A 12483-nucleotide genomic window follows, 5' to 3' on the forward strand; every position below is an offset into this window, starting at 1 on the left:
GTTCAATGCCCCAACCTCGTCAGGGATGGTAGAAAAGCTCCACCGGAGGTGTGAGTTGAAGATCTGTTGGCAGTGGGCTCATCCAGACATTCCCAGTTCACCCACACTATCCGTTTGGGCCTACCAGTTCTGTCCAAAGCCTCCCACCCCACCCTCTGATCCAACTCACCGCCAGATGGTGATCAGTTGACAGCTCTGCCCCTCTCTTCACCCGAGTGTCCAAAACATGCGGCCTCAGATCAAATGATACAATCACAAATTCAATCATCATTCTTCAGCCTAGGGTGCTCTGGTAACATGTACACTTATGAGCATCCTTATGTTTGAACATGGTGTTTGTTATGGACAGTCCATGACTAGCAGAGAAGTCCAATAAAAAAACAAGTGTTTAGATCGGAGAGGCCGTCCCTCCCAATCACGCCTCTCCACGTCTCTCTGTCATTGCCCACGTGTGCATTGAAGTCCCCCAGCAGAACAATGGAGCCCCCCCAATACAGGACTCCATGAATGCTGAATACTCCAAACTGCTGTTCAGTGCATACGCACAAACAACAGTTAGAGTTTTCCCCCCACCACCTGAAGGCGCAGGGAGGCGACCCTCTCATCTACCGGGGTTAACTCCAACGTAGCGGCACTCAGCCAGGGACTCGTGAATATCCCCACAACTGCCCGGCGCCTCACCCCCTGGGCAACTCCAGAGAAGACTAAGGTGCAACCCCAATCAAAGAGAGTGGTTCTGGATCCAAGGCTATGCATGGAGGCGAGGCCTACCGGATGTAATTGGTATCGCTCCACCTCCCGCACAAGCTCTGGCTCCTTCCCCCACAGCAAGGTGACGTTCCACATCCCCAGAGCCAGCCCCTGCCACCTGGGTCTGGTCCGCCGAAGATCTCGACTTTCACTGCCACCCATGGGACAGTACACCCAACACCAGCGGTTCCCCCTAGAGGTAGTGAGACCACAGGGTGGAGATGGAAGGTCCACATTGCCTTTTTGGGCTGTGTCCGACAAGGCTCCATAACAAGCCCAGCCACCACGCTCGCTGACGGGCCCTACATCCAGGCCTGCCTCCAGATGGGGGCGCCGGGCTTCCTCTGGGCCGGGTCAACATTTCCTATGCCTCATTCTGTCATGGTGTCATGTGAACCATTCTTAGTGTGGCCCCTTGCTTGAGACCAATTTGCCATGGGAGACCCTACAAGGAGCACAAAGGCTCCAGACAACACAGCTCTCAGGTTCATAGGGGCACACAAACCTCTCCACCATGATAAGGTGATGGTTCCCAGAGAGGAGTTTCAGTTAGTACAGGGGTCAAAAGTTAAAGTTGCTCAAATTTCAGTTAAAAAAAAAAAAAGCAAATTATTGTTTAATAGGGTTTTTAAAAAAGGAATAGTTTGCATCATCTGTCATGCTTAGTTATGTTACAGGGTAACATATGTCACATGTCATAGAATCCAGTGGACGTCGACCTTGCTTGGTCTCTACTTTGGAGGTCAAACATTCAACACAGTCAAAACTATTCTATTTATTAATCCAATTAATTCAACCAATAAGGCTGGATTCTAAGTGTTGTTTCATCACTAAACTCACTCACTAAACTCACTAGAACTCCCAAGGACCTGCCAAATGGCAGTTATACCTTTAAATCCCAAGGCGCTGCCAAATGGCAGCTGCACTCCCTGGATTTACATCTCAACGACCCCCTTTTCATGAGCTAACACACAGTAGCACCTTATTCAGCTTGTGCATTTGTCCTCTTTGTGTCAGCAAAATAAAAAATAGTTTCAGTTGCATTTGTAAGAAGTAACTCTAAAGACAGAACCCAAGTACATATGAAAAAACAGATGTTTAGTTATAAAGAATAAAATAAACTTTTCAACTTTATCAGATTCTTTGACCATAAAGACATACCTATAGCTTTAGGAATGATATTTGTACCACTATTACTTCAATAGTTATTATGCTAATGTTTTGTTATTTCTATATTCTTATTATTTCTATTGTTACCAGGTGACATTTGACCTAGTTTGTCTGAACGCACCTGGCACTGCCACATCTCCTTTCTGTGAACGTGTTACAAAAAACACAACACTTAGTAGAAGAAATTTAGATTCAAGATTCAAAGCTTTATTGTCATATGCACAGTACTTTGCTGCCCACACTGGATGTCCAAAATATCTTATATGCTCTGTGCTATAAAGCTTAGCCATCTCTGCGTCTCTCAGTCAACAGAGTGAGTATGTGTTGTGAGCTGGCTTTCCAGCACTTGCACATTCTGATCTAATGGCCCCCATGTACATAACAAAATGTGGCCTAATGAGATGTAAAGTACCCCAGTGCTGCCATTTGGCAGCGCTTGGTAGATAGAGGAGTAGTGTAAAAATGCTGGTAATCCCAGTGTTAAATGGTACCGATTAGGTCAAAATTGATTACTGGCTCATGGACTAATAAGCTGTCTCCAAAGGCGTTTCATATATACGTATATGCAGTGAGGAAAATAAGTATTTGGACACGCTGCAGTTTTTCAAGTTCTCCCACTTAGAAATCGTGGAGGGGTCTGACATTTTCATCTTAGGTACATGTCCACTGTGAGAGACATAATCTAAAAAAAAAAAAGAAAATCCGGAAATCACTATGTATGAGGTCTGTCCAAAAAGTATCGGACCTTTTTATTTGTTGCAAAAACCACATGGATTTGAATCACGTGTGATTGCATCAGCCAGGCTTGACCCTTCGTGCGCATGCGCGAGTTTTTTCACGCCTGTCGGTTGCGTCGTTCGCCTGTGAGCAGGCTTTGTGTGAGCAGTGGTCCACCCCTCTCGTCGGACTTTTATTGCGAATAAATGTCTGAACGATTTGGAGCTTTGCTGCATCAATTTTTTACAGAAACTGTGAGAGACCTCCAGCTGGACACCATTCGGAAAATTTAGATGGCTTTCAGCGACGATTTTATAGGGATTACACAGATTAAGGAGTGCTCCAGCCGGTTTAAAGACCACCCACAGTGTCTGAGAGCGTGGCACGCTCCGAGCGCCGATCGACAAGCTCAAACCCCGCTCAAACAACCAGATCATTTCCAACGTGAAGGCTTTGTTGATCCGGGACGTCATCTAACTTTCACAAAAAAGGCAGAAGGCATGGACATCAGCACATTCTACTGTTACAGGAGTTTTTTTCATGGAAAGAGAAGCGGAGGATTGCGCCACCATGCCGCTCATGGCGCGGGACAAAACCACCTCCGTGTTGGTCTCACAGGATGGCTTTCAGGTGGCTTTCAGACGGCTTCCAGTTGCTTTTCAGTCGTGTGAGTATCCGAGAAATTGTGCATGAGCTGGACATGCCCCAACATGTCCTGTGAGGCTTCATCACGGCGGTGGTTTGCACCATGCGGCTCCAAAAAATGTGCCGAAAAAGTGCTGATGTCCACGTCTTCCGCAATTCCTGTGCTAGTCAGACAACATACCGGATCAAGACAGCGTCCAGTTTAGAAATGAACGGCACATTCCACTGTTACAGGAGTTTTTGTCATGGAAAGAGGAGCGGAGGAACTCCGTGCGTCGCGGCGGAGCCACATGGCGCAAAGCAACGCCGTGATGAAGCCTCACAGGACATGTTGGGGCATGTCCAGCTCATGCACAATTTCTCGGATACTCACACGACTGAAAAGCAACCAGAAGCTGTCTGAGCCACCTGAAAGCCGTCCTGTGAGACCAACACGGAGGTGGTTTTGTCCCGCGCCATGAGCGGCATGGTGGCGCAATCCTCCGCTTCTCTTTCCATGAAAAAAACTCCTGTAACAGTAGAATGTGCCGAAAAAGTGCTGATGTCCACGCCTTCTGCCTATTTTTGTGAAAGTTAGACGACGTCCCGGATCAACAAAGCCTTCACGTTGGAAATGATCTGGTTGTTTGAGTGGGGATTGAGTCTGTCGATCGATGCTCGGAGCACGCCGCGCTCTCAGACGCTGTGGGCGGTCTTTAAACCGGCTGGAGCACTCCTTAATCTGTGTAATCCCCATAAAATTGTTGCTGAAAGCCATCTAAATTTTCCGAATGGTTACCACCTGGAGGTCTCTCACAGTTTCTGGAAAAATTTGATGCAGCAAAGCTCCAAATCGTTCAGACATTTAGTCGCAATAAAAATCCGACGAGAGGGGTGGACCACTGCTCACACAAAGCCTGTTCACGGGCAAATGACGCAACCGACAGGCGTGAAAAAACTCACGCATGCGCACGAAGGTTCAAGCTTGGCTGATAAAATCACATGTGATTCAAATCCATATGGTTTTTGCAAAAAATAAAAAAGGTACGATACTTTTTGGACAGGCCTCGTATGTTTTTAAAAATAATTTATTTGTATGTTACTGCTGCAAATAAGTATTTGAACACCTACCAACCAGCAAGAATTCTGGCTCTCACAGACCTGTTAATTTTTCTTTAACAAGCCCTCTTATTACCTGTATTAACTGCACCTGTTTGAACTTGTTACCTGTATAAAAGACACCTGTTCACACACTCAATCAATCACACTCCAACCTGTCCACCATAGCCAAGACCGAAGAGCTGTCTAAGGACACCAGGGACAAAACTGTAGACTTGCACAAGGCAGGGATGGACTACAGGACAACAGGCAAGCAGCTTGGTAGAAGACAACAACTGTTATGATTATTTATTAGAAAGTGGAAGAAACACAAGATGACTGTCAATCTCCCTTGGTCTGGGATTCCATGCAAGATCTCACTTTGTGGGGTAAGGATGATTCTGAGAAAGCTCAGAACTACACAGGAGGACCTGGTCAATGACCTGAAGAGACCTGGGACCACAGTCACAAATATTACATTAGTAACACATGATGCTGTCATGGTTTAAAATCCTGCAGGGCAGCAAGGTCCCCCCGCTCAAGCCAGCACATGTCCAGGCCCATTTAAAGTTCACCAGTAACCATCTGGATGATCCAGAGGAGGCATGGGAGAAGGTCATGTGGTCAGATGAGACCAGAATAGAGCTTTTTGGAATCAACTCCACTTACCATGTTTTGAGGATGAGAACAACCCCAAGAAAACCATCCCAACCGTGAAGCATGAGGGTGGAAACATCATACTCTGGGGGTGCTCTTCTGCAAAGGGGACAGGACGACTGCACCGTATTGAAGGGAGGAAGGATGGGGTCATGTATTGCGAGACTTTGGCAAACAACCTCCTCCCCTCAGTAAGAGTATTGAAGATGGGTCATGGCTGGGTCTTCCAGCATGACAATGACCCCAAACATACAGCCAGCACAACTAAGGAGGGGCTCCGTGAGAAGCTTTTCAAGGTCCTGGAGTGGCCTGGCCAGTCTCCAGACCTGAACTCAATAGAAAATCTTTGGAGGGAGCTGAAACTCCAAACCTGAAAGATTTGGAGAAGAGCTGTATGGAGGAGTGGACCAAAATCCCTGCTGCAGTGTGTGCAAACCTGGTGAAAAACTACAGGAAACGTTTGACCTCTGTAATTACAAACAAAGGCTCCTGTACAAAATATTAATATTGATTTTCACAGGTGTTCAAATACTTATTTGCAGCAGTAACATACAAATAAATTATTTAAAAAATCATACATTGGGATTTCCGGGATTTTTTTTTTTTTTTTTTAGATTATGTCTCTCACAGTGGAAATGCACCTCAAATGAAAATTTCAGACCCCTCCATGATTTCTAAGTGAGAGACCTTGCAAAATCGCAGGGTGTTCAAATACTTATTTTCCTCACCATATATATATATATATATATATATATATATATATATATATATATATATATATATATATATATATAATCAGTTATTCTATGTGTTGTTCTTGAGATGGTAATATGAATCTGCACCTTATGTTGATTTATATGTGGATTATTTTACTTTTTTGTATTCCAGCTATTGCAAAGCACCCAATGCACACACATGAATTGGTTTATTCTCTATATGTACATATTAGAAGATGAAATGGACAACAACTGTATTTTTTATGGACAAGGTGTCCCCAAAAAAGTGCCACAAAATCATTTGTCTCTAATTTTGCAACATTTCATCTGAATTGTGTGTGTTTTTTTATTTTAGACATCAAGATATAAGTGAGGAATTTCTTCTGATGTAGTGTGAGACTGATCCAACGAGGATGCTGCTTACAATCGAGCAAAAAGGAAAACTGGTGGAATTCTACTTTGAGACCAAATCAATTGTACAAATTTTGCAGTGAGGAAAGCTCCAGACAGAAAGACAATGTGGAGGATTGGTAAGAAGTTTCAAACTGATAGAACTGTTCACAAAGTTAACAAAGGGAGATTTGACCAAATCAGAGGAGCGGTGCACATATTGAACACATCGTGTGAATGCTAAAACTCTTACAAACTGAGGTGAAATTAGAAATGAATACTAGAGATAAAATTCTCTTGAGATATGCTTCAAGATGACATATGACAGATATCGGTATCCAACAATGTATAGATTTTCTACAGCTTTAGTTTGGTGGCATTTTTGGGGGCGGACTCCCTGTATTATGGATGCATGAGGCAATCTACGAGCTTCTGATGACCTCTGCTGGCAGTAAAGCATTGTCTGTCTACACTGTTGGATTTCAGCCACATTTACATTTTGAGATACGTACCTGTTAGGTGCAAAACAAATGTCAAAGGTTATGTGAGTGAATGCAACAAAAACAAAAACTTCAAACACTCAAAACAATCAACATTTATGATCAAAGGTCCAATTCAGGATCAAAGATAAGTGATTAGAATAAAAATTCAGTAATCAAGATCTAAGTAACGCTTTCAGGATCAAGCTTCTTGATTAGGATCAAGGATCATGATCAAAGATGAATGACCACAATCAAAGCTAAACATCAACATTCAGCAGTCAGGACCAATGATGATTAATCCTCTTTAGTGATCAGGATCAAAGGTCATCTTTCAGGTCAAAGATGAGTGATCTGAATTAAATAGCAAAGGTTAACAACCAGGCTCAATGATGAGTAATAAAGGTAAAATCAGGATCCAAACTTGTTGATCAGGATTCAAGGACAACACTCATAATCAAAGATCAGTGAACCAGGATTCCAGTTCAGGATCAAAGACAAATGATCATGATCAAAGTTCAGTCATCAATATCTAAGTAAAGCAATCAGGACCAAAGTTGTGCTCTCACACTCAACCATCATGAATCAGGATCAAAGCTTCATGGATCATCATTCAGGAAATATCATCAGAGTTCAAATGGACTGCATTTATATAGTACTTTTCCATCTGTTTAAAATAATGCCTCACATTCACCCCGATGTCAGGGTGCTGCCATACAAGGTGCTCACTAAAACACCGGGAACAATGGGGGATTAAAGACTTTGCCCAAGGGCCTTTAATGATTTTCCAGTCAGGCTGGGATTTGAACTGAGGATCTTCTGGTCTCAAGGCCAACGCCTTAACCACTAGACCATCACCTCCCCCAAATTAGTTCAGCAATCAAAATCTACATTCAACTTTAAAGAAGAAAGGACATCAACATCGAAGCTGTCATTATCAAGGAAGAGTGATCTGGATCAAAGGTCATTTGTTCGGGATTCAAGATGAGTGATCAGAATTAAAGATTAACATCAAAGCTCAGCAATCACCATTAGGGATGAGTAATCAGGATCGAAGATCAGGATTAAGATTATAGGACAACAGTCAGAAAAAAAGGTAAGCAATAACGTGAGTACTTGGGATCTATACCTATGTCCATCTGTAGATGAGCTTTGGTCCAGATAGTGATCTGATCTGGTGGACAAAATGTATTTTTGGATAGGAATTTGGAATTTGGGCCCCTAGTTATATTTTTGATGTGATGATGTGGAGGTTCTGCCCTCTGGCTCTTCACATACTTACACACAAACGTATGCAGCCACACAAACACATTCCACTCCTCCCACCACGCCCCGTGCACACCTCATGCACGAGGGCACCGATGTGTGAGAGTGACGGGCGGCCTTGCTCAGGCGGGACAGGACAAATTCACCACGCATCCCATGTAGTCTGTATTTTATTTTGTTTTTTTGTTTTTTAGTCTAGGCTAGCCTTCTTTGTGCTTTTCATGTTATTCCTTCTGTGTCACCTCACTTGTTCACCTCAACCTCTTACTGGTGGAAGTGAGAGGAAGGAGGAAGGAGGCGAAGGAGGTGGAGGAGGAGGTAAGAAGTGAGAGAAAGAGGGGAGAGGATTAAACAGGTGGGTGATGTGAGGTGAAGTGGGAGGGCAGAGGAGGGATTATCATCCATCCACCTGCTGGATTATCCAACACCTCTGGTGCTGCGTTCACACTCTGTGGGAAAGATGGAACAGGTCACCTTCTGTGACCTGGTGGGATGACTGATACAAAACCTTGGGTTCTGTCGACATTTGGCTGGTGTTTTCCCCATTTTTCCCCTCTGTGTGAGAAAAAGACCAGGAGGAAATGTAAACCTTTTGGTGTGCAAAGTAGAGAAAATGAGATTTCACGTTTAAAATGTTATCTCTTTTAAGTATGTCCTGCAATGTCAGATAATCTACCTGAAAATGCTTTAAATAATAGGTTGTTAATGTTGTTGTACATTCATTCTATCCCGCTACACATCAGCCGGTGGGGCAACATTTTGGTGCCAAAAAAAGGTCCCAGTTTATTGACGTGCCATTATACAATTTACCAATGTGGGAACCCTATCAGTTTAAATTTCAGGTGTTATTGATTGACAGGTTGGAAACACAATTAATTAAATTAAATATAAATAAAACAATCAATTTTGCAGAATTCTGCAGGGAACACATATGGTTCCATCCCAAAGAGTGTGAAATCAAATGTATCATAGTGTTAAATCAGGTTGATCAATAGAGCTCATTTATACTACGATGGAGTTGATTTAACACTATATCGAGTGGGACCATATGCAATAACTACAGAGTTAATTTTGCTCTGCAAAACTTTGCTACAATACAGTACATCAGTTATTTCTATAAACATAAACATTGCAGCATTAATGTAATCAGAAAACACAGCAGATTCAAATATAATAGAAAATATCAACATATTTGCATAGTAATAGGAATTAAGTGATTTTGTTGTTGTTATTCTTGTTGTGAACATGATAAGACAGTAACAATACATGTCAGACATGTCATACTGTTAAGAAACATGCAGTGCATCCGGAAAGTATTCAGAGTGCTTCAGTTTTTCCACATTTTATGTTACAGCCTTATTCCAAAATGGATGAAATTATTTTTTCCCCTCAAAATTCTACTCAGAACACCCCATAATTTTTTTAATTTTTGCAAATTTATTTAAAAAAGAAATCACGTATGCATAAGTATTCACACCCTTTTCTCAATACTTTGTTGATGCACCTTTGGCATCAATTGCAGCCTCAAGTCTTCTTGAATACGAGGTCTATTAAAAAAGTATCCTACCTTATTATTTTTTTCAAAAACCATATGGATTTGATTCATACTCGTATGTTTTTACGTCAGACAAGCTTGAACCTTTGTGCGCATGCGTGAGTTTTTCCACGCCTGTCGGTTGCGTCATTCGCCTGTGAGCACGCCTTGTGGGAGGAGTGGTCCAGCCCCCTCGTCGGATTTTCATTGTCAGGAAATGGCGGAATGATTTGGGCTTTTTTTCCATCAGAATTTTTTCAGAAACTGTTAGAGACAAGCAGCTGGAAACCATTTGAAAAATTTATCTGGCGTTCGTTAAAATTTTGCGGGCTTCACAGAGAATAAGGACTGTTACTACAGTTTTAAGGATGCCCCACAATGGCGCACGGCGCGCCGCGCTCCGAGCCGCCATCGAGAGGCAGAAAACACCACATCATTTCTAAACGGATGGCTGTGTGGAGCCGGGACTGTCGTGAGCAATTTCTCTGGTTATCACAAGAGCTGGACATCAGCCATTTTCTGACAGATTTCACTTTTAACAAGAGATTTTGTCATGGAAAGCCGCGCGGAGGCTTCGCGCGTCAGGACCGATTCTTTGATCGAGCGAGACAAAAGCTGCTTGTCTCTAACAGTTTCTGAAAAAATTCTGATGGAAAAAAAGCCCAAATCATTCCGCCATTTCCTGACAATGAAAATCCAATGAGGGGGCTGGACCACTCCTCCCACAAGGCGTGCTCACAGACGAATGACGCAACTGACAGGCGTGGAAAAACTCACGCATGCGCACAAAGGTTCAAGCTTGGCTGACGTAAAAACATATAAATCAAATCCATATGGTTTTTGAAAAAAATACTAAGGTCAGATACTTTTCTAATAGACCTCGTATGATGGCACAAGCTTGGTGCACCTACGTATCTTTGGGCAGTTTTTTCCCATTCCCTCTCAAGTTCCATCTGGTTGGATGGGGATCGTCAGTGCACAGCTATTTTCAGATCTCTCCAGAGATGTTCAGTCAGATTCAGGTCTGGACTCTGGCTGGGCCACTCAAGGACATTCACAGAGTTGTCCTGAAGTCACTCCTTTGATATCTTGGCTGTGTGTTTAGGGTCATTGTCCTGCTGAAAGATGAACCGTCGTCTCAGTCTGAGGTCCAGAGCACTCTGAAGCAGGTTTTCATCTTGGATGTCTCTTTACATTTTTGCATTTATCTTTCCCTCAATCCTGACTAGTCTCCCAGTTCCTGCTGCTGAAAAACATCCCCACAGCATGATGCTGCCACCACCATGCTTCACTGTAGGTGGCTGGTTTCCTCCAAACAGCATTCACACCAAAGACTTCAATCTTTGTCTCATCAGAACAGAGAATTTTGTTTCTCATGGTCTGAGAGTCCTTCAGGTGCCTTTTGACAAACTCCAGGTGGGTTGCCATGTGCTTTTTACTAATGAGTTGCTTCTGTCCGGCCACTCTACCATACAGGCCTGATTGGTGGATTGCTGTAGAGATGATTGTCCTTCTAGAAGGTTCTCCTCTCTCCACAGAGAAATCCTGGAGCTCTGACAGAGTGACCATCAGGTTCTTGGTCACTGACTAAGGCCCTTCTGCCCTGATTGCTCAGTTTAGATGGGTGGCCACCTCGAGGAAAAGTCCTGGTGGATCTGAACTTCTTCCATTTAAGGATGATGGAGGCTACTGTACTCACTGGGACTGTCAAAGCAGCAGAAATGTTTCTGTACCCTTCCCCAGATTTGTGCCTCGAGACAATCCTGTCTCAGAGGTCTACAGACAATTCCTTTGACTTCATGCTTGGTTTGTGCTCTGACATGCACTGTCAACTGTGGGACCTTATATGTAAACAGGTGTGTATCTTTCCAAATCATGTCCAATCAGCTGATTTTACCCCAGGTGGACTCCAATTAAGCTGTAGAAACATCTCAAAGATAATCAGTGGAAACAGGATGCATCTGAGCTCAAGTTTCAGCTTCATGGCAAAGTCTGTGAATACATATGTACATGTGATTTCTTAGTTTTTGCTTTTAATAAATTTTTAAAAATCTAAAAAAAAAAAAAACTTTTTTCACATTGTCATTGTGGGGTATTGTGTGCAGAATTTTAGGGAAAAAAAAGAATTTACTCCATTTTGGAATAAGGCTGTAACATAAAATGTGGAAAACGTGAAGCGCTGTGAATACTTTCCAGATGCACGGTAGTTGCTGGTGAGTAGATGGGGTGTTTACATTTTAGGGTAAATTGGTGTGTACATATTTTTATTTTAATGAGAATGCAGTGGGCTTTTTTGTTACCGTTGTTGTGAACATAGTATTTCTCTATTTGACACGGCAACTTTCCCCATGCTGTACTGATAGAGGAGCATTTTATAAGATAAGATATTCCTCTACTATCCATGGCAGACACTTTATGTTTTTAATAAAAAGTACGCCCTAGGGAGTAGATGTGCTCATTAAATGTTTGGCTAATTCTGGGTCCATGTTTGCATTTTAATGACTTTTCTTGGAACCATGACAACTCATCAATACATTGTAGATTCTTACAATATAACGACTCCCTTGGAGCAGGTGACCTGGTTGCATTTTAGGGTTGCTCAATGAAGGAATTTGCATATTTATGAAGATTAAGTCATAAAAAACTCAGAAAACAGGGACAGTGGCAGGCTAACAGTTAACTGTTTGGGCTGTTTTAGCACAAAGACCTCTGATCCATGAAAAGCACATACCAGCCAGAACAATGTTCATCTGGCAGCTTCTCTATTGTCCGTCATGACATATGGTATTTCATCAGGTCAACACTTCATGTACGTCTACACATGCCAATGCAAGATTGGTCTGTCAGTAAAAAGTCAAATGTTGCCTTCATTTATGAACCCAACAATACTTTAGTGAAATGGTAGATTTTTTTAAATTGATAAATGCATCATTTTTGTTTGTGCATGAAAGCTTTGCTTCATCGTGCAGATTTGCAGTGTACTAACAGGGCAATAGAAAAACATATTTTTTTAATCAAACTATATTCTCAACCTGGGAAATTAAAGCCACATACGTTCTTCATGATCTATGGTGCAAAGGTA

This window comes from Thalassophryne amazonica, chromosome 1, assembly GCF_902500255.1.
Source record: "Thalassophryne amazonica chromosome 1, fThaAma1.1, whole genome shotgun sequence".
Lineage (NCBI taxonomy): Eukaryota > Metazoa > Chordata > Actinopteri > Batrachoidiformes > Batrachoididae > Thalassophryne > Thalassophryne amazonica.